Below are 24,146 nucleotides of genomic sequence, written 5' to 3' on the forward strand. Positions count from 1 at the left end.
CGCCTGCTAACACTAACAAAACCCCCCCGCTTGGCCCTCTCCCTTCCTCCGCCTTCCTTCCTCCCTCTGCCATGAAACCCGCTCCGGTTCGGCCCTGCGCCTCGCCGTGAGCAATAAAAGAAATATGCCGCCTTCCATGGCCGCCGCACTCCCACACCTGCACACACACACAAAAAAAAAATCACTCACACACACACAGCACTTAAAAGAACAATAGATGTTAAAATATATTTGCCCTAACCCTAGATTCGGATTAGGGCGAGCACACTTGGTTATTTTTTTTTTTTAAAAAAGAATGTTTGTGGGAATGGTTTAAAAAGGGGTTAATAGTTAAAATAAAATAAAACCCCCCCCCTTTTCTCCTTGGAAAATCTTCATAGGCATACATATAGATTTATAGGTAAATATAAATATATATATATATATAGTTAAACTCCTATATTTATTCGAAATTGAATTAGATGGTTGTAAAGACTAAGTAGAGATTTCCTTGGGTTTTATTTAAGAGCTAGAGTTAAATTTATTTTTGAGTTAAGGCTAGGAAGAAATGTTAATAACTACCCTTGCATTAGGAAGCTTTAGAAGTTTAAATATCTTGGCCCTCATAAAAAAATTTTTATAGCACAAATGCTATCATGGGATTAATTTGACCCTCTAGTCTTGTGTTAGGTAAATTATTCTTATTGTTAAAATAAGCTAAGGATATATAAGTCAGTCCCTAGGTTGTTAAAGAACTATAAGAGTTTATTGATCAATTAAATTAAAGATCATGTATTACATTTGAGATTAATTGCTAAGGGAAAATAAATAATTTAATAATGGAGATTAGTGATAACTTTTTGGGGAAATATTAGCTCGCTTATAACTTGTATTAATTATCGCTTAATTAATTTAATTGTTTGATTCACTCAAAACTTAGTTAAGACCAAACTAGTTTGCATTATTTTAATAAAGTAGTCGTTCTAGGTTAAGTATTTAAAAAAAAAAAAAATTATTCCGTTCGTGCCCAAAAGTTTGGGCATGACAGAAAGTGTCCCTGTCAATTTTGATCCACTTAATCTAGTTGTCCTAGTTAATCTCGTTGATCAATTCCTCTTAAATCTAGATAATGCTCAAATGGTGGATGAAATCATTGAAAGTCATAAGAATATAATCTTTTCTAATATGTTTGCCCAAGGTATGACCATTGTGTTGCCTTATATACTTGTGATTGATAATCTGCAAGTGTCACCTCAACAATAAGTACCTCCACAACAATCCCTATCAATTTAACGTCAAGTCTAAACTTTAATAATGCCACCACAACAAATTACCCATTTTCATCTATGGGGTTACCACCTATGGGTATGATGGAAAGGCATTATCAACCTTTCTATGACACTTCATCAATGCTTATGACATCTCCATCCATAGGGGGAGTTATTTACAAAGCACCAACCATTGCATCATCTACACAACTTATCACTACAATCCCCATGATGCCTCAAATGCCCATGACTTCTAGTGTAGTGTATACTACTCCTTTTATCAATCCAATCACGTGACCATTAAATTTACCTTCTACACAAACACCAACTTGGACCATAGGAATGCCAAGTTATCCTCCACCACCTATTACACAAGCTATGACTAGGAGCATGAGTTATATAGCACCAACATCATTCATGCCTCTACCTGTATAGTATATACCATAGATTGTTAGTGTTCTTCAATGTTAGCCTCAAGTGACTTTGCAACCTGTCATCTCCCAACCGCAATTCACTTACTTGCAAATGCTATCTTCATCTTATATTGTTCCAAATGTTCAACAGGTACCAGGTGGCATTAGTCAAAATACTCCATTGTATAATACACCACAACCTAATGTGTATCATCCCATTTTTACTTGAGGTAGTTATCTATAGGGTGGCATTCCTCAATTTTAACAACCTCAAATATGCAGTATCAATAGTAATACATTCCTCCACAACAGAATATTGCAACTTACTCGCGACCACCCTAATATCAACTACTACCATTTGTCCAGCAAAATATCCTCATTTATCAGAATATGCCAGACTATCAATACCCACCACAATAATCAAATTATGTTTATCCATCTCATATAGCATATCAAACACCACTTTATCAACCGCCAATGCCATCTCCTGAGCCGTTTCTAGTCAATACTCAATGGGAAGAAATGAAGGTAGCTCTCAAAACTTAACAAGATAGTAACATCAATTCCCATATCCATTTGACAGGTCAATAACATCAATTCCATTCCCCAAACACTTAGAAATGTCAAAATTTGATAAATACAATGGGAAAGGTGATCCACGTCATCACATCAAGGAATTCTATATGGCCTATCAAGAGGTTGCATATTGTGACAATTATCTCCTACGTATGTTTCCCAAAATTCTTAGTGACCAATCTCTAGAATGATTTTCCAATTTTCCATTTGGCACTATCACTACATTTATAGACTTATCAGAGAGATTTGTGGACTATTATCATTACAATATGGAAAATGATATTTCCATAATTGATCTTGTTGGCAAGAGACACTACATTAATGATCAAACATTTTCATTGATGGCAACTTGAGACAGATTTTAAATTTGTTGTTCATGATTCATTAATACCAGAAGATTGATTGAGGTTCAGTGAGGTCTGGTGAGAAGAACAGGTCATCCAATAGAGTGTATAGTGTTGTGGTTAGTGATTCAATTGTGTTGAGTATTTGGTGTTGTGGATATTGAAGATGCATTATGGATGTGTAAATTACCTTATTCTAGGTTTGTGGCCTCCAGTGTTAAGTCTTGTGTAAGTTGGAAGATCCAGTAAACATGTTTCTAAGTAGAACAATGTTCATTGACAATACCATGAGAAGATTCTTTGTGCGGATTGTGCAGAGTGATTTTGGGGGTTGGTTGTGTGTTCGAGGTTGTTGAGATGGCATGTTGTAAGCATGTGGACAATTTTTTTGATCCATATGATGGTTCTTGGATCCGATTGAGACAACCTTGGGTAACACATTTCATTTGTGTGTTATGCGGTTTTTGGGGCCGACATGAGATAAACCTAAATTGATGGTTGCAGATATTAGGCCGATTGATATGATCATCTAGTGTATTGATTATTATGTGAAAAGTGTGTATGAGTGATTGTGCACAGTTTCACGTGTGCAGTTGAAATATTTGTGCTCCGGAATACAACAAAATATCATAACAGAGAAGTGTTTTGAAACAGAGTAAATTGTGCTTAACCAAAACTATTTCAGGCATTTGTAGATGTTTATTAATTCAAACATTCCAATTATTATATGTAAGCTTTTATAAGGCAAGTAAGCCTTCTGGGTTTGTAGCCATTGTAATTGAGCAATGAGCTCTAGGTAGTGTGCCTGGATACATGTGCATTCTCCTTATGTAATTTTTTTATACTTCTAATAGAGTATATTAATATTGTGGGTTTAAATCCCACTATGGTTTTTCCCTTAACTGAGTTTCCACATAAAAATCCTGGTGTTATGGTGTTAATGTTTTTGATTAAGGTAAAAATAGGTTTTGAAGGGGCCCCAAAACCATTTAAAAATAGAACTTAACAGAAAAAGCAACAAGAGACAAAAAGGAATAGGCCAACGAAAAGCCAGCAAAAAACCATAGAAAACCGACTAAAGCCCCACAAAGCCAGCAAGACCAGCTAGACCCAAGAAGAGAAACTAATTGATTTTTTTCAGGGCATTAGCTAGGGTGTTGCTAATCCCATGCAAATCTTTTATGTTATCCCTGAGATTTGGGAGATCCTTAGCAGAAGCAGCCACAACTTTCTTGACACTCGCCCTGGTCCTCTTAGAAACACCACCAACCAGAGTAGCTTCACAATTGCCAATCTGGATAGTCTCATCATCCATGTCAAGTTCCACCACTGGTTTAGGAGATCTGGTATGATCAAAGACCTTAGCAATATCCTCCAAGTTTTTAGTGACAGCTGACAGGATATTCAGGATAATGCCTAGCAAATTTTTCATGGCCTCTCTCCCTTCTTCCAATGATTTAACCTTCTCCTCCATATCCTGCTTCCATTTTATCTGCTCCCTGTCATCATTCTCCCTCTTCTCATCTATATTTTTCCCAATTTTTCCAGGTTCTTTAAGAGATCATAGGTCCATCTGTCATAATCCAGTCTCGCCTTAGTGAGTTTTTTAAGGTTATCCAGGAATAACCCTTTATCCACACTTTCCTTGTCCTCGCTTAAATTGTCCTTAGTCATATCCTTCTCAAGTTCCTTGTTCCTTTCCCTCTCAGAATTCGCATCTATTTCCTCATTATCCTTGTAATCCACATCCTCCATAGGATGGTTGTTGTCCTTGCCAGGGCAGTCACTATGGATAGGGCTTTCATTATCAGACTCATTATCACCACTTTCTTCCTCAATACCCACCTCCTCATCTTTCTAGCTGTCTTCACCATCGGAGTCATCTGTCTCCATTTCACTGCCTTCTTTTTCAATTTGCTCTATTTCCATCCCAAGGGCACTCTTTCTTTTTCTGCTAGAAGATGCCTTCTCCTTGCCAAAATTGCCTCCCTCCATCTTTCTCTTCCCCAAAGAGGTAGATAACCTCTTATTTTCTAGTAGGGCGAGGGTTTTACAATGCTCATAAATGAGCAGCAAAAGCCTACAATGGAGAACCGGACTTGAGGGATTCTTACTATGTTTATTAAGGTACCTAGAAAGGGACCTAAAAAGGTAGTAGGGTAGGGATACCTTTTTGTTGTGTTTGAAATGGTTTAAAAGAACAAAGTGGTAGGTGTGGGCCCTGGAGAATTGGCCCTCAACTATGATATATTCCATTATAGCATTCAAAACCCAGCCCTAGATTTTCTTGATATTAGTAGCTTCATAGTAACCCCCTGTGGCTTTGCCAATTCTTTCCCTCTCTTTTTCATTCCGTGGGAACAGATTAACCACGTTGTTGGAGACTTTAAGGTCTCTAAAAAAATTAAGCCTAGTATAGAGCATGCCAGTCACGATAGCTATGAGGCCCGCATCCAACTTGAACTTAACCCTGTAGATTTTAAAGGATCCATTACACCATTTTTCAGAAATTTTGGAAATGGCAAGATTTACCCTACCTTTGTCATAATCCACTATCTTCTCCATAAAGCTTGCAAGGGACCCTTTTTCTAGCTTTGCCCACACTTTCGACATCACTTTCCATGTTGACGTATTATCTGGTTCCTCCCTCCTTAAATCTCCTCTCATCTTTGAATTTGGATTATCAGCTCTATTCCACTACAAACTCAACACTTCTTTTCTGTAGTTACTCGAGATTTTGAACTGGGTGACCCACAAAGTGTGTGGCGTATTATAAGAAATGGTTGGGGATCAGCCACTTTCCCAGGTAATAATTACCTTTCCATCAAGGCATAAATTATTCATATTCTCTATCATGATTATGTGGTCCTTCCCTCCCCATATATCTGTCCTTTCTAAGGAGCCCTTTAATGTTTATGTTGACATCTTCCCCATGCCAAATCATTTGGGAATCAGAATTAACACCTAGGTTCGCTAGACAATCCGCCACCATATTTTTTTCTCTAAAGGCATGTTGAATTATAATATCTTTAAAACTAGCAATAATTTCCCTAGCTTTCATGATAATATTTTCAATTGACCATGATGGTTCTGACTCCCCCTTCAAACACTTAATAATATTAAGTGAGTCTCCCTTGAGCCATAATTTACCATGATTAAGATTCTTGGCTATAATTAAGGTGTTCAGGGTAGCTGAGGCTTCGACAAAATGACTTGTTTTACTCCCTAAAGGACCAGCCACCGCCACTAAGCAACTTCCAGCAAAATTCCTAACAGTGCCCCCATATCCAGCTTTACCCAAATTCCCCTTAGAGGCCCCATCAAAGTTAGCCTTAATCCACCCCTGAGGAGGAAAACACCAAATGAGACCTTCTCTTCCCTCCTCCTTGCTAGTAGTAGTAGTAGAGAAGTTCCACCTATCTTTGAAGTCTTCTTTAGTAGATGGTCCATAATCAGTACCATAGATACATTCAAATATACTCCTATAAATTTTATCCACCACCACTTCAGGAATAGCACTTTTATTGCTAAAAATCCTATTGTTGCGCTCTTTCCAAATATTCCAGATAACATTTGGAAGAGTAAGTCTCCAAGTCTCCATGATCTTAGGATTAGAATTGGGGCAATGCCATTGCTACCAGGATTCCCCTAGGGAGTTCGAAAAAACCCAGCTCAAGTTCCACCTGCTTAAGATGATTTTTCAGATTTTTTGACTAAAAGTACACTGCTTAAGAATATGGCAGGCAGTCTCTTCTTCCCTACAACAAAGAGAACACCTGTTAGGAAAAACAAAACCTCTCTTTTGAAGGTTGTCCAGGGTTAAAACCTTGTTTTGGATGAAAATCCAAAAAAAGATATTAACCTTAGAAACTAACTTCTTATTCCAAACTTTAGCCCAAATAGGAATTTCTTCCATAGATTCATTATGGATAGCCATAGCTGAGGAAACAGAGTATTTCCCATCCAGGGTTTCCCTCCATATCAATCTGTCATCTTTGTTGTCTCTAGGAACTTTAGCAGAGAGAGCAATTTGAAGGGACACTGCTGGCTAAAATCAATCCAATTCCCATTTCTCCAGTAGTCTCTAACTAGCTCCCCAAACCTGCTTTTGAACCAGTCTTTCCATTCATTAAGGATTGGAACTTCCTCTAGAGGTTTGTCCAATATCCACCCATCTTCCCAAAATCTTATTCTCCTACCATCCCCAAGGTTCCAAATTCATCCAGCAGCAGCCCAGCTTATAGCTGATTGAACAACATTCCATATAGTTGAACCTTCAATAATAAAAGAATCATCTAAGAATTCTTCCTCAGAAGGTTGCATATAAAGATATTTGTTTTTCCAGATAGAGTTCCATTCTCTTTCCTCCCCTTTCATTCTCCAAATTTGTTTGGATAGTAAAGTCTTATTCATGGAACTAATATTCCTTAAACCCAACCCACCCAAGGCCTTAGGAGAACAGATTTTATTCCAGGAAATAAGGGGAATTTTGTTTTTGACTTCCACCCCCGACCAAAGAAACTTTTTTGGATTCTTTCAATAGCTTCCAAATTTTTTTTGGGGATTTTGAACAAACTGAGAGCATAAACAAGTAGGTTTTGGAGAGTGGCTTTAAGCAGAGTAACTTTTCCCGCTTGACTAAGGACAATCCCTTTCCAACTAGTAAGTTTTGAGTTAAATCTATCCACCAGCTTATTCCAGAAAGAATCCTCAAGCTTAATACATAGAGGAAGCCCCAAATAAGAAGAGGGAAGTTCAGAAATTTTGCAAGCAAGAATTCTTTCAATCCTTAGTTGCCTTTGAACAGAGGTGTTGATGAAGAACAAAGAACTTTTATCCCAATTAATATTATGACCAGAGGCAGATTCATAAGTATTCAACACCTTTTTCATGTTTTTAGCTTCCAAGATGGAAGCTTCCCCCATAGTAATAGAATCATCAACAAACTGTTCATGAGAACAAGTGACATTGGATGAAGATGGTTTTAGACCCCTAAGATTGCCATCTTCCACATTTTTAAGAATAAATCTACCCAGGCATCCAGCTAAAATAGTAAACAAGATAGGGGATATGGGGTCCCCCTGTCTAAGGCCTCTAGAGCTTTTGAAGAAACTAGACGAGGAACCATTGATAATAATAGTAGAAGAGGAAGTTTCCATAAGTTGAGAGTAAAGCTGAATTACTTTTTCACCAAAACCAAATGCTTTCATGATCCTTAGGAGAAATTGCCAGTTCACTCTATCAAAAGCTTTAGCCATGTCTAACTTCAGGAAGAAACCCTGATTATTCACCACTTTCAGGGAGTGGATATTTTTATGAACAGATATGATGGAATCCAGAATCTGTCTACCGAGGACAAAGCCATTCTGCTAGATGGAGATAATTCTTGAAAAAATTTCTAGCAACCTGGAAGTTAGAACCTTGGATAAAATCTTGTACACAGAGTTGCACAGACTAATGGGTCTAAACTTATTGAGAGAGTCAGCACCTAGGATCTTCAGAATAAGGACAATGAAGGTAGCATTCAATTCCTTTAGGAGCCTTCTAGAGCCAAAAAATTCTTTAACACCATTGCAGATGTCAGCCTCCATGATGTACCAAAAATTTTGGAAGAAAAATATTGGAAAATCGTCTGATCCAGGGGATTTATCTCCCTGAAAAGAAACACTGCCTTTTTTATTTCCTGATTAGAGGGAATACAGGATAAAAATTTATTATCATCAATACTCAGGGTAGAAGGAATAGCTTGCAAGAGGATGTTTTGATTATTGATATCCAGGTTATCCACTTCTCCCAACAGGGTGCTGAAATACTCCATAGCTTCCTTTCTAATATCATTATCCTCCGTTAAGATCCCTTTATTACAGGATAATCTGGATATCCTGTTAGCTGCCCTATGCTTAAGAGCAGTTAAGTAAAAAAACCAGGTATTTTTATCACCTTCCTTCAAGAACAAGGCTCTTGATCTTTGTCTCCATAATGTCTCTTCATTAGAAATAATGGTGTGGTATTTAGACAAAAGAACATTTTCCGCCACCCTAAGTTCTCCAGACAACCCAAACTCTTGGATTCTATCCTGAACATCTTTAATTTCAGTTTTAATTTGAATTTTACTCTTGAAAATGTCCCCAAAAATCTCTTTGTTCTAGATTTTGATTTTAGCCTTTAAAATATTGAGCTTTTTAGCTATTCTAAAGAGAGTTGTACCCTCAACCTCAGAATTCCACCAATCAGCGACACAAGCTTCCAAAGAGGGGTGGGATAACCACACTTTTTCAAATCTGAAAGGGAAGTTTCTCTTAGCCGAAAAAGAGTTTGCAGAAAAAGAGATAGGATAATGGTCTGACCCAATTTTGATAACAGAAGCAAGGGAGCAGCTATACTTGGATAACCACTAAGGAGAAATTAAAGTTCTATCTAACTTTACTTGGATCGGGTCAGCTCCAGTTCTTCTATTAGTCCAGGTGTAGTTAATGCCCTGAAGATCCACATCCATAAGAGCTTGATCATTGATGAACTCCATAAGGTCTTGTTTCCCATCAAGCTGCAAGGGGAGACCTCCCATCTTCTCTTCCTCTTTTAGCGGATTATTGAAATCTCCCATTATAATCCAGCTTTGATCAATAAACTTAAGTCTGTCATCAGCAAGGCTTCTCCAATATTTAACTCTCCCAGTTTTGGTGTTAGGCATGTAGACATTAGTTAACACCCAAACAAAGTTATCCTTAATATGCTCAAGCTACACTGAGTTCCTATTAAAAGCAGAGATAATTTTTTTACCTTTGATGGTTTTTTGGTTCCAAAAAATCACAGTTCCTCTAGAAGCTCCCTCCGAGCTAGATCCTATGACACCATTATTCTTAAAAATTCTAATCTTTTCCACTTTCTCCTTAGACATCTTCCTGAACAAGGACCACATCTGGTTTATGATCTCTTATGATGTTTTGTAACACATCATGCTTATGAGGGGCATTCAGCCCTCTGATATTCCAGGATATTATCTTCATACTTTAACTGGAGATAGGGCTGACTCGATGGAACACTGTGTTTCATCAACATGGTTCTTGCAGCTTTCCTATTCCCTTTGATGTTTAGAGATGACCTTCCCTACTTTTTGTTCTGGCTTCCAACATCTACCTTTTTCTTATTCCTACTCCTAGTTGAGATCCCTCCATTGATTTCCTCCTTATTCATTTTTCCTTCTTTTGAACCGAGAATCTAGAGATTCCCTTCCAGGATATCCATAACCATACTATGTGATGGGGTTTTACATAGAGGAGGCTTTGGGCTTCCATTAGTTAAAAGAAATAAGGGCTGAATATCAGAAGGGTTAAACTCTTGAGCTTCATTAAAGTTTTCCTCGACTAATTTTGAGAAAGAAGAAACAAGTACAACTTCATTAGGACTTGCCTCTTCCTTCTCCTGACTGACGGATCCAACCTCCTAGTCCTTTGGGTTATTTTTGTTGTTCAACTCTGCACCTTTCTCCCCTTCTTTATAACTCTCTGTTTGGTTATTAGAGCAGATACAATCTTGTTTTTCATTATTACTATTCTCAGTCTTCTTGACTTCATTTACTAGTTCTGTTACATCCTTATTTTGATCACACTCAGCTGACGAGTCTCCTTTTTTATCAATCGTTTGCCAGATCTTTTTATACTTGACATTGCTATCAGTCTTGCTTTCCTTACTCTTCTTAAGCGGACATGATTTTTCCCAATGCCTCGATTTCTTGCAATGGAAACAGGCAAATGGAAGTGATTCATATTCAATAGCTTGGGTCCATTTTCCTAGTTTAGAAATGATATCTATAGATTGGGGCATATTAGTCATTTGATTAACATTTATACAGATGCGAGCAAAAGACCAACCTTGATTTTTCCACCATCATTGGATCAATTGAAAGAAGTTATCCAAAAGAGTTTTCAATACCCTTAAAGACTTCCTCATTCTAGAATTCCAGCGAGAGACTCGGGAGGCGTGTCCAGACTGGCGCAGAAACAAAGGAATCATCAAGGGTGAGGTTCGGGACCCATTTCTGAAGAGCCAAAGTTGACTTGCCGAACATCCATGGGCCTTCACATAGAGCCTTATTCATATCTTCTTCAAAGTTAAAAGCAAAGGAAAAAAACCCCCTAGGTAGCGCCGCCACATCCACTTGACCTTTTACAATCCATTTCCTCCTTATGAAAGTCCTAACAACATCAATGTTAGGCCTAAAGCCAGAAAATCATCCCACTAAGGTCATAGTTAAACCTGAAACAGTTAGATCTACCATTTTATCTGGAACAAAAATAGCAACCAGCCCTGAAACTGGATCTAAGATATTTGTAACTTCTGGGAGCCCTAATTTGGCCAGCGGCTTCACTCCAAAGAGCGAAGACCATTTTTTACCTTTACCTCTATCATGTGGGTCCCCAGTTGTAGAATCTTTGTCCTCCCTTAGTTTGATGATTTCCTTGTCCTCTTCTGACCCTTGAGATGCATGTCCTCTTGCCTGATTGCCAAATCCGACCCTAGAAAAACTGCCTTCCCCAGGAAATCCACCTTCCCCAGGAAGTCCGCCATTCCTAGTTTTGAAATTTGGGATTCCCACTCCTTTTGACTATTTCCTTGTCCTCTTCTGACCCTTGAGATGCCTATCCTCTTTCCTGATTGCCAGATCCAACCCCAGAAAAACTGCCTTCTCTAGGAAATCCGCCTTCCCCAGGAAGTCTACCATTCCCAGTCTTGAAATTTGGGATGCCTGTCCTCTTTCCTGATTGCCAAATCTGATCCCAGAAAAACCACCTTCCCCAAGAAATTTGCCTTCCCCAAGAATGGTGTTAATGTTGCTTGCTTTGTTTTTCTGCACTTTACTTTTATTCATTTGCATCAAGTGATTCAAAGGACATACTAAGAATGTTACAAATTTAGAACACTAATTCACCCCCCTCTCAGTGTTCCTTGATTCCAACAGATCTTTGTCAAATGATGTAGAAAAGAGGTGAAAGTCTCTTAGACTATATCCAAATATGGAGAGCCCTCATTGGTTATCTCCCTTGTGTAGTACCTGGTACTCAGTTGGTCCCAATATACATCAGTAATCTTCATCCAAAGCTTTCATATCATATACAATTAAATTATGCTGGCATATTCAAGGATATCATGTCCAAAGGACCATTAATAGAGAAGATTTTCATTGATGAAGGAATCATCAAACTCTACAAAGAGTCTTCTGACAAACCAAGTGGTGACAAGCAAAGATATTGAACAAAAACAAGAATGTTGTAGGAGATGGGGTCATTGATTTCAAGACTGTTCAAATGGTTGTGGCTACAAAACCACCACCCCCGAAAAAATATTCCAATCATTTACAGAAATCATATACCAATCCATCACCAATGATACATGTCAATTTGCCACCTCAAGCTTATCATAATCCTCAAATGCAAATATCAAATGTGCTATCTTATTAGGCAAATTGCCATCACTGTTTCTCAAGCTCCCCCTCGATAGACAAGTTATAATAACCCAAGATGTCAATTGACACCCATGGGAGAACTCTTGGATGTGATATTTAAATGCATGGAGCAGCATAATATGGTTGTGTACCCACAAAAAACATTGCTTGATGGGTCTAAACCTAAGCCTGATTGGTATAAGGAAATTGAGTCTTGTGCTTATCATTGTGTCAAGGGTCATGCAACAAACAAGTACATGAAGCTCAAGCATCAATTCCAAGATCTTATTGATCAAGGGAAAATTGATGTTTACCCTACTACATGAAATTCACCCAATGCAAACCTAGGTATGTATAAAGATGCTCTTCCCAAACATCAAGGAGAGGCTAGTATATCCAATGTAGGTCAATCTTGTACAACCAATAACATCAGCTATAACAATGTCTTATTTGATTATGGTAGTATGATAGGTTTCATTACTCATTCAAAGGACCACGTCAACATGATTCACATAAAAGGAGCTAATACTCAATGTGTAGCAACCACCAAAAGATCTCGCATGACAGCCCTTGGAGCCCTAACTCCCACTGCACCTCAGGTTCCTATGTCTACATAGTACAACATTCTTGACTACTTAGGAAAGACCCCTACACATATCTCCATCTTAGACCTACTTAAAGTTTCACCTACTCATCAAGATATTCTCACCCATGCATTTCATGAGACTCATGTTCCCAGTAATATAGACCCTACACAATTTTAGGATTTGGTAGCACATTTGTTTTCCACATACCATCTTAGCTTTACCCAATACAATGTTATGGTTTTCTATCCTAATCACATCTTCCTTCTTAATATCAAGGCCATTATCAAACACTACAAGGTAAAGCAATTTTTGATTGATAATGGTTTTGCCCTAAATATTTGTACATAAAAATGTGTTACACAAGTGGGGTACACTATGGTAGATTTGCATAATCAATATATCACTATCAAGGCATATGATAATGCTGAAAGAAGTTAAGTAGGAATGATCAATCTCCCAATTTAGGTGGGCTTGGTAACACAAGATATGCTTTTCCATGTCATTGATCTTGATCTTCCATTTAATATCCTCCTTGGTTGCCCATGGATCCATGTCATGCAAGCTATGCCATCCACTTACCATTAATGCCTCAAATTTTCATATCAAGGTTGTGAAATCACTATTTGCAATGGTACTCAACCATTTGAGTATTGTCGTGCTCTTGAGGAATCTTCACCTTATTCCCATAATTCTCTAGGAATCCACATTATAATTCCTCAATCTACTCCATCATACTCATGGCTGCTAAAGAAAAAATTCCATCTCATCTACCTTCTCCCAACTCAAGATCAATGATGTCGGTTGTGGTGAATATGCATTACATGGAACCCTTGGAGTAGGTGCACTGCCCCTTGATCCTCATACTCATGGGAAACCTACCAAAGAATAGAAGAAGAAAGAAACCTTGGTTAGAATGTGTGGTTCTACTACATTTCAATCTCATGGTGAACTCAATCACAAGGTTATAGAAGGAGACATCAACCGATGGCTTTTTAGAGATATTTTTTTGTGGACAATGATATCCACCTTAATCACTTCAAAGAGAAATATCTAGTAGCTCACAAGTTGTCTACCAAGAAATGGGATTACCAAGGTGGAGGATTAGGACAAGAAGAATGTGGAATCAGAACACCCATTGACCCATTTCCTAATGTTCATCACTAAGGGCTTGGTTTTGGAAATTATTCTCATGAAGCCTCAACTTCGTCAGGCACTTCTGGAAACAATTAAAAAATTCTAGTTGATATCAAATACATACCTAAGAAGCTTGTCAAGCAATCATACAATAATATGAATATCTCTAAGTGACCTTTGGCACATCCACCCTCTTTGACACATCAATTCTCCTAATTGACCTTCCACTTCACCATCCCGAACTCATTGATTGGGTCCAAACTATTGCACATCTTAATACATTCCATAATGATGTAACACTCCTACATTTCTTGGGGGAAACTAAGTGTGCACCATACCATCACCTAGTTTAGAACATAGTAAATAAGTTGGACCCTCAAGGCTACTTTGTGGAAGAGGGTATCCTTAACCACAAAAGTGAAAAAGATATTAAAAATCAAGTGTTTATCAGTGAAAACCTTTTGCAGGCATCTGTAGATCCTAAAAAAGTAACACAAAGGATGTATCTTCTAGTGAAAACCTCTTTGAGGCACCAAAAGATGAGGAATCCCCTCTTCCTCTCATTAATATAGAGGTTTCTGATAAATCACCAATACTCATTGATGAGACAAGAGAAGTCAATTTGGGTACTAAAAAAATCCTTGTATAACTTATGTGGCAGCCTCCTTGTCTGATGAAGAGTTCCAAGTTTTCTTCTAAATCCTCCACAAGTGGCCCATGAACTTTGCATGGTCTTATGCAGACATTCCTGGGCTCAATCTTGATCTTGTAGTTCATCACATGGTTATTGATATAAATGTCAAGCCTATCAAACAAAATCTCTGAAAGATGCATCCTTGAATTGCATTGTTGGTCAAAGAAGAGTTGGAAAAATTGTTAGAAGTGAAGTTCATCTGAGCAATTGATTACTTAGAATGGATCTCTAACATGGTACCTATTTCTAAACCTAATGGGGCTATCTAAGTCTATACAGATTTCAGAGATCTCAAAAAATCTTGTCCCAAAGATGATTTAGATCTCAACAAATCTTTTCCGAATGATGATTTTCCACTTCCCAACATTGGTTTTCTTGTTGATTTGACAACAAGACATGAAATAATTTCCCTTATGGATGGTTTTTCATGGTACAATCAGATAAAAATTGCAGAAGATGATCAACACAAAACATCATTCACCACTCTGTTGGGCACTCTTTATTATCAAGCCATGCTCTTTGGTCTCAAGAATATAGGCACTATATATCAACATGCCATTATAATAATATTTCATGACCTCATGCATAAGATACTAGAGGATTATGTAGATGAAATATTGGGCAAATAAAAAACTAGAGCAGAATGTCCATCTATTCTTGAATAGATCTTTGAGCGTCTGGCCAAGTGCAAGTTATGCCTCAATCCCAAAAAGTGTGTGTTTGGAGTTAAATCAGGTAAGCTCCTAGGCTTCATAGTTTTTAGGCGTGGTATAGAGGTTGATTGCAACAAAGTCAAAGTGATATTATAAATGCCTCTAGCTAAAACATTGAAGAATTTGCATAGCCTCTAAGGAAAATTACAGTTTGCCAGATGCTTTATTGCTCAACTTGCAAATAAATACCATCCATTTACACATCTCCTCAAAAAATGTATAGAGTTTAAGTGGGATACTCAATTCCAGAAAGCATTTAAAAAAATAAAAGAATATTTGGCCCATTCTATAGTGTTAATGCCACCAATTCTAGGGTAACCATTCCTTTTATATATTTCAATTACTCCAGTTGTAGTGGGGGCACTCCTTTCCCAACATGATGATCAAGGAAAAGAATGTGTTATTTACTATATCAACTGAACCTTGATAGGATATGAGATCAATTACTCACCTATGGATAAAGCATGTCTATCTGTTGTCTTTTGTTCACATAAGCTCCAACATACATGCTAAGTCATATTGTGAAGCTCATATGTAAGATCAATCCTTTAAAGTACCTGTTATCAAAGACAATCCTTACTAGTCATGTCATTAAATAGGTTATGTTGCTCGGTGAATTTGATATTTAATATATGGATAGAAAGACCATCAAAGGATATGTTATTACAGACCAAATGGTAGAATCACCCCTTATGGATACTCATCCACTAATTGTAGAATTTCCAGATGAATATGTTTGCACAATCACAACACAACCCCCTGAGAAGCTTTATTTTGACGGTTCACATACACATAATGGATCAAGGGTAAGGTTCCTATTTGCAACTCCACAAGGAGATCTTATTCCAAAATCATTCAAGTTATCCATCCCATGTACCAATAATATTGTTGAGTATGAAGGTCTCATTGTTGGTCTCAAAACAGATATTCAATGGAATATTGCAGATATTCTTGTCTATGGGGATTCACAATTGGTTGTCAAGCAGGTAAATGATGGGTACCAAACTAAGGATGACAAGATCTTGCCATACAAAAGAATGGTTGATGATCTTAAGAAAAAAATTCAAAATATTACCTTTGATCAGATCCCTAGGAGACAAAATAAGGCAACTGATGCGATGGCCACTATTGGTTCACTTCTTGCAATTGAGTCAAATAGTCCCAAATATAAATTCCTGGTCGAACATCTTCTCTAGCTAGCTTTTGAAACATCACATATAGATATGGTGTGCAACATTGTTGGTCATCAATCACCCTAGTACCATGATATTTATTCCTACCTTAAAGATGGCACCCTTCCACCCAACACATCTTTAAATGATTCCCAAAACCTCATTTGTTATTATGCTCGATTTACAATTATAGGAGATAATCTATATTTTCATGGCTACCATGCCATCCTTGCTAGATGTCTAGATTCGAACGAAGCTAATCTTGCGATGAAAGAAGTGAAAAATGGAACTTGAGGTGCTCATTAAAATGGATATATTCTATCCAAATAACTCTTAAGGGTAGGGTACTATTGGCCCACAATGGAGCATGATTGCTATGAATTTTTCAAAAGGTGTTTGCCCTGTCAGCAACACGAAGACCTGATTCATGTTCTAGCACAATATTTATAGCCTATCACAACATCACAACCTTTTTCTACATGGGGCCTCAATCTTATTGGTAAGATTCATCCCCCTTCCTCAGATGGACATAAGTTTATCATTGCAGCTACTAAGTATTTTACCGAGTGGGTTGGAGTTGTTCCCCTCACTTATACTACTAGTCTCCAAGTGTCTAAGTTTATCTTATATCACGTCTTTTTCCACTATGGAGTTCCCTCTACCATCATTACAAATAATGGAACCCCTTTTAAGAACCAATATATGTGTGATCTTTGCTCCAAATTTCATATCCAACATCGTTGGTCAACCCCATATTATCCACAAGTAAATGGCTAGGCTAAAGCAACCAATAAAACTTTGTTGTGTATCCTCAAAAAGGTTGTTAATGAAACTAGTTGTGATTGGCATCTCCATCTCAATCCTGACCTTTGGGCATATCACACTAGTATCTAAACTCCCACTGGAGCCACTACATACTCCCTTTTCTATGCTACAAAATTAGTCTTACCAATTGAGGTTGAGTTACCATCTTTGCGCATATCCTTAAAATATTTTGTTTCTGATAAATATTATAGGGTGGCATGACTAGCTCAATAGGATCTCCTTGATGAACATCAGAAAGCATATGATCATTTGCAGATATAGAAAACTAGGCTCAAGAAACAATATCATGAAAAATTTCATCCTCATGAATTCAAGGTTGGTGATAGAGTGCTTTGAGAAAATCTACAAAATCAGGATGACAAAGACAAGAAAGGAAAATTTGAAGTTAATTGGTTTGGCCCATATGTACTCATAGAAAAATATGGTTTAGGTGCCTATCAACTATCCACTCTAGAAGGAGAGCCTCTCAATGATCCCCTAAATATCTTGCATTTAAAGAAATTATATGCCTAATATGTGGTAGTGTACCATTCTAAAATAAAAAAATCCAAACAAAAATGAAAAAAAAAACAACAAAAAGAAAATAGAAAAGAAAAATAAATAGTACTATAGTGAAAACCACTTCCAGTGGCTCCTTGGGCATTTACATATGGTGAAAACCTAGAAAAAAGTGTTGTATATAAGGGTAGTTCCATTATCTTTTAGCCACTCCTATTTATCGCATCCTAGTGTTGTATCTTTTGTTACTCGCTTCCGTCAACATCCCTTCTACCGTTACTCACCTCTATCCTTTTCTATCAACATTTCCTCTTCCACGATTTGCATTCATTTGCCTCACCTTTCTCTTCTCCTTGTAAGTTTTTGTGCAAACATCTCCTGCCCATAGCTACTTGTGTATAGAGTTTTCCTTGGTTCCTTACACATAATGTAGGTTGTGTCTTGTATATTCATGTCACTCTTCTTTGGGATTCTATATAGTTGTGCCTGGTAGATTGGTTGTCAGTTGTATATATGTGTGTCAGTTGCATTGTCAAAATCATATCCCATTCACTGGTTCTTCAACAATTATCCTCAAGCATATATATCATCATAATCATATCAAGTTCCCTTTTGTCAATCAGCCTCATTGATTTCTCATCTAGTCATCAATCTATGCAGGACATATCCTTCCTCTATTCAGACAATATCAAATACTCATTCATTAGTCCTCTTTTCGACAAAAGATATTTGAGGCACTTGTGCAGGTTTTGATTCTTTTTTATCTTTGTTTATCTTTTTTAGCACCTTTCTTTTGTATCCTCTTAATCATCATGATCCTTAATATCATGGTGTGCTAGGAGTAACAAAGTCACCACGAGCCTTAATATCATGATGTTCTAGGAATAATAAAACTAGGGGTTTCATCTTGTTGGTTTTTATTTTTTGTCTGGTGTGTTTTTTAGGTGTCCCTCATTGTTCCATCTTGAGGTCTTAGTTATCGCATATTACATAGGGGCATGTCTTTTTGCTTGTATTTTTTCTAGCATCATTTCCTACAAAGTTATTTGTAACTCTATGTGGTGCTAGACTAACCTTTTGTGTATGTTTATTAAGTCAGTCCATGCGTCAGTTGTGAAACTCACCTTGGCTCTTTGTACCTTGTTGTATCACATACAATTCTAAAGAAAATAAGTGCTCATTATGATGGCATTTTGTGCCAAAGATGTTTGTGCTTCATGATTCCTTCATCTACATTTTCCATTTGTATTACTTTTGCCTAGTTCTTTTCCTTTATTGGCTTCATCTGGGAATGTGCACACACCCCTTGTTTTTCCTTCAACCATGCTATCCTTGCCAAATATCCCTAGAGCATTCTGCATTCATCATCATGATTAAGTCCTACATGTTAGCACATATTTTTGCAAAATATTTTGTGCTATTTTCTTGATGTTTTACATGTACATTTTCATCATAAGAAAATTTATTGTTGGATTGCATATGTAGGAGGTATGTTGCAGTATCAGAAAAATCTTATTGTGACCTGTTTTCAAAATTAGACAAGTACCGCTGGGGCATGCTAAGGGTTGGCACTGAATAGGGACTACATGAGGAAATTTCATCATGACAGTATTGGGATCATTATAAGTACATTCTTTGGGCCTATGTGATAAACTCTGTCACTTATTAGCACATATGAAGTTTCCATGGAAGGTTGGAAGTGTAAACAATATATGAAGAGGAGATTTATTAGCATAATTATCAAATTTGAGCTATCGGCGTGAGTTACCCCAACAAGATCGATTAGTTGAAACAAGGAAAGAACCTATTGGCGTGACTCAGACTGACCACTCCGAAGGAGAACTAAAAGGAAGTTCAAAAGGGCGGTTTCATCAGCATAACATTCACTATCGGGGGCATGAGAAAAGTGTTGTGCCAATAGCTAATGAGGCTATTGGTATAACCTACACCAATGAAGGAGAATGTGAAGTAGATGATGACAATATCATCGAGTCATCAAAAAATGTCATAGTATGCTACGTCGATACCCGATGGGCTAGGTGGTGAAGGTAGTGTTATCGACATATCTTACTCCAATAAGGCGATACCAAAAGGAGGAAAATACTAAGTCATCAAGATAACTTAAACCATCAGTGAGAGGTGCTTTAGGTTATGCCAATATCCGATGAGGAAGAAAAGTTGGGCACGAAGAAGGAGACTTGACCAAGATGAGTTACACCAATCAAAGATGAAGTTATCATGATATCATCGCCTCATTGGGAGGACACATCTTTCATTACACCGATACCCAATGAGAAAGAAAAGATAGGTGTGAACAAGGAGATCTCATCGGGGAAACATATGTCAATAGACCGGAGGAGTAAAAGGGTATGCAAGTGCAAAGGCGATGACATCGGGTCATTAGAGAAACATAAAATGAGTTGTTCCGATACCTGATAAGGTGACCTGATGTAACAAATGAGATGTGGAATATGAGGGGGGACTCATCGGGATAACTTAAACCATTGGAGGAGCATATTTGGAGTTATACCGATCCCCGATGGGCAGAATACCACAAAAGAATAGAAGGAGGGTATATTGGAGTGACCTACACCGATGAGATATAAAGGTAAAGGTAAAATCTTAGCTAGAAGATGGAGCCATCAGGGAAGTTATAACCATCAAAATGAGAGAAAATGAGCTACGTTGATGCCCAACAGAGTGATCGATGAGGCCTATGTTGATCAAAAGGATGGGTGGCCCCAACTAATTGAATTATCAGGAGGAGTTATGATGACTAGCCGTTGCAAAATTTGATCTCAATGAATCCACCCACCATTATTAAATACAGGCAATGGATAACTCTGTGCTTACATGAGGTGAATCAAAACACCATTTCAACTGAGTAAATGCTCCTAGTGTATTAAATCTATATATAGAAACTAGTATAAGGAATTTGCATAGCAGACTTAAGCAAACAGAGATATTGAAGCGGAATTAAACTACAAAAAATTTGAATTTCAAAAGGCGTGAAGGACTCAAATATGGAGGGTTCTAGTTCCAAGGGCAAGAGGAAGCTCACTGACATCTTTGAGAGAACTTCGAAGAAGTCCAAAGGTGGAGAAGGTGTGCAGAAATGAAAGTTAAATCAAGATATGATTGACCAAATGAGCTCACCAGGAGCCAAATCCTAGAGATCTAAGACTAATTTGCCTATCCATGACTAGCTAGAAGATGATTTCAAAGAAATTGGTGATGTTTGGACCAAGGTTAGAGGTCATGAGTTGTTATTGTATCATTATTCATGAAGAAGCAAGCCAACCCTAATCTCAAACCCATGGAAAAATGAATTGGGTAAACTTGTGGTCCCTAATATCTTTGTAAATATTCAATTGATGAAAACATTGGCTAGGGCTTAAAATGCCACGAAAATATGTATTCAATTGCCAAATGGCGATGCATTCATCCACCTTTCAGTAGCCACCATTCATGAGGTTTTTGGTCTTGGTTTTGAATCTGATGTGCCTCTATCTTTCGAGAAACTAGAAGAAGAATATACGAAGATGGACACTATATACAATGGGTGGAATTTGGCTATACATAAGGCTAAGAAAGGAAAATTGACAGATGAAGATAGGCCCCTATTTGATATCAACATTTTCAGGTAGTATCTACAGTATACGTATATGGCATGCGGTCAAGTGGGAGGAGTTGAGATTCCAGATGTAGCTCGGATAGGACCTTTGGTACTTGTTGCAGACACACAAATGCATGAGCCGAGACAATTTGATTATGCTACTTATGTTTTTGAGAAGATGCATGAGGGTTTCCTAAGCCTTCATTATAACCCTAATAAATATTTTAAGTTTTATTCATTGTTAATGCATATTATCTTGTTTTATGGACAACACAGGGGGTTGTGGCCTAAAGATTTGAAATTAAAATTTCATGGTAAAGATGGATAGGAGCAGCTAGTTCAATTGTGGGTGTCACTGTGGGATTCTCGGTTCATGAGATCTCATTATGTCAAATTTGAAGAGTTTTTTGTTCAACCATTATACATAACTTTTGGGGTTTCTTTTGATGGATCATTTTCAAAAGAAATCGAAAGATTTATTAGACCCCATGAGCATGGGGATACAAGGGTGAGTCACAATTGGGGTGATTGGTATGTATGTCAAGACTTCACATATGTTAGGGTTTTTAGATTCGAAGGTGTCTCTAATGCACGTCATTTTGGGGGTGCCCACAAGAAAGTTTTTCTACTCGGGACTCTGCATTTTGGTGACTTCACCATTGTATCCACAAAGGCATATGAAATTATTGATAGGAGGTTAATAGAATATTATAACCACTATGAGCATACAAGATGAAAAAATTATGACCCAGAGGGCTACATACACCAGAGCAGGAAAGGGCAGAATCTAGGTGACTATTTTCATGAGCATGTTGAAGCCTTGGACATCTTCAGAAACAAGGAATCTAAGAAAGCTATGCAAATCTTTCAGGATTTGAACCAAAAATTAGAAGAAAAGAGACAAATACTGCAAGAGATGGAAGAAGAAGAACCTGAAAGTGAATCAGGTGAGAATGAGGTTGTCTCGAGATTCAGAATGCTTGAAAGGGAGGAGGAGCCTGAAGCACAGGACCAAATTGTTGCGAGGATGAATGTCGATCTGGATGCTAGGCAAGAAGAACATATTTCTTTTGTGTTTGATGATGAATTCATTAAATCAAAGGAGTTTAAGTCCTTATATCATTTCAAAGGAAAGAGGCTAAGAGAAGCATTGCTAGATGTGACCCCAGAAAATGAGGCAGAGATGCTTAGAAAACTAAAGGCTAATATCGATGCAAAAGTAGAAGGCATGACCCCTCAAAGGGGAAGGCAACTTCTTGTAGAGGAAGGAATTATTCTCTTTCTAGATTTGGATCTTAGTGCATCCTTTATTTTTGATAGCCTATTGCATTCAGATAAGAAAGACTTCAAGTTATACATTCAGGGCATGAATGATATTTTCATTGGATCAAGATATGATCCAGATGATGAGGCTATACATTTGTGGGCCCTCTATCCTCCAAATAAGAGGCCGGAGATCATAGATGTGGACAAGGATTTTGGATACATGATGAAGTTAAAGGTTGGTGAAGTTGATCCCATGGTCACAATGGATATGGGAGTTGATATTTCAAAATTAAATAAAGAACAGATGAAGATGTTGGTAAGAGAAACAAGAAAATACAAATCATTGTATGAGGAACTCTTAAGAAGCAGGGGCCAGCCTGTACCCCATATAGCAGATGAATCCAAACTGAAAAAGAAGTGTGAAGAATTGCACAAGGAAAACAAGATGTTGAAGGATAAAATGCAGAACATAAGGGTAGACACAACATGTGTCTTGTTGTCTAAAAGGTTTGAGAATCTGCAGAAAATACTATAGGAATTTTGGATTTTTTACAAGAGAAACATGGATAGCATAGTGTCACACCAAAGGATTTTTGATCATTTAAACATGTTACTATAGGATGAGACACAAAGTGACAAGAGGATCAACAAGATCAAAAAACTGATTGATACTAATGAAAAATTCACAACAGAGATGAAGATTGAATATGAGTGTTAGGGGATTGTTAATCATGGATTCCCAAGTGTGGTGGATGATACAGGGGTAATAAAGGATTAAAACCAGTGGATTTCCAACTGTAGATCACTACTCAGTGCAGCCCTTATCATTGCTCGTGCGGATACTTTGGATATGCATGAAACAGGGGAACAAGTCGAGAACTTTTTTATAGTGGAAATAACGGTCAGAGACATCATCTTCAATGCATGCACATATAAAGATGAAGGATATCTTTAGCATATCAAGAAATGTGGTCAAAGGCTAGATGAGAGAATTAGTTTATGTCATTGTAATGTGTTACAATAGTTAGGGGTGTTAGTTAGTTTTTTGTTAAGTTTTAGTTTCTACAAATGAAAGGGTGTGTCCTTTCATTTGTATCTTTTGAGTCACATATATATAGGGAATCATTTTGTATTCTAATAGGGGATACTATAGGATGTAATAAAGACTACTATTTTTCAGATTGTCTATTGGAACTAGTAGTGTTATGTAAAACAGGTCTGTAGAAATGAAAATCCATTTTGTGCAAGCAAGTGTATCATGAAGTAACTGTGAGTCTGCAGTTTTTGTATACCCATTGTTCCAAAAATTAATATACAAGATTTGATGTCTTTATCTTTAGATTGTTTCATGTTATATGATGTTGATGAGTTAAAATCCTTTGGATAAATTTGAATAAGGTTTGTTGTAGTGTTTTATCATTTGTTGTTATATAGATAACATAATTGTTTTTGTTGTTCTTATAACATACATTGAAGTCATTGCAGTGATAGTCTTGCATACTTGTGAGTTCTCTCAAACTGTCTCCAAGGATCACAAATATTTGTCCATTAAGTAACATGTAAATTATCAAATAAGGCAATGGTCTGTTATTAGTTTTCTGTGAGTAAATTTGGTGTAC

Source organism: Cryptomeria japonica, chromosome 7, assembly GCF_030272615.1.
Source record: "Cryptomeria japonica chromosome 7, Sugi_1.0, whole genome shotgun sequence".
Lineage (NCBI taxonomy): Eukaryota > Viridiplantae > Streptophyta > Pinopsida > Cupressales > Cupressaceae > Cryptomeria > Cryptomeria japonica.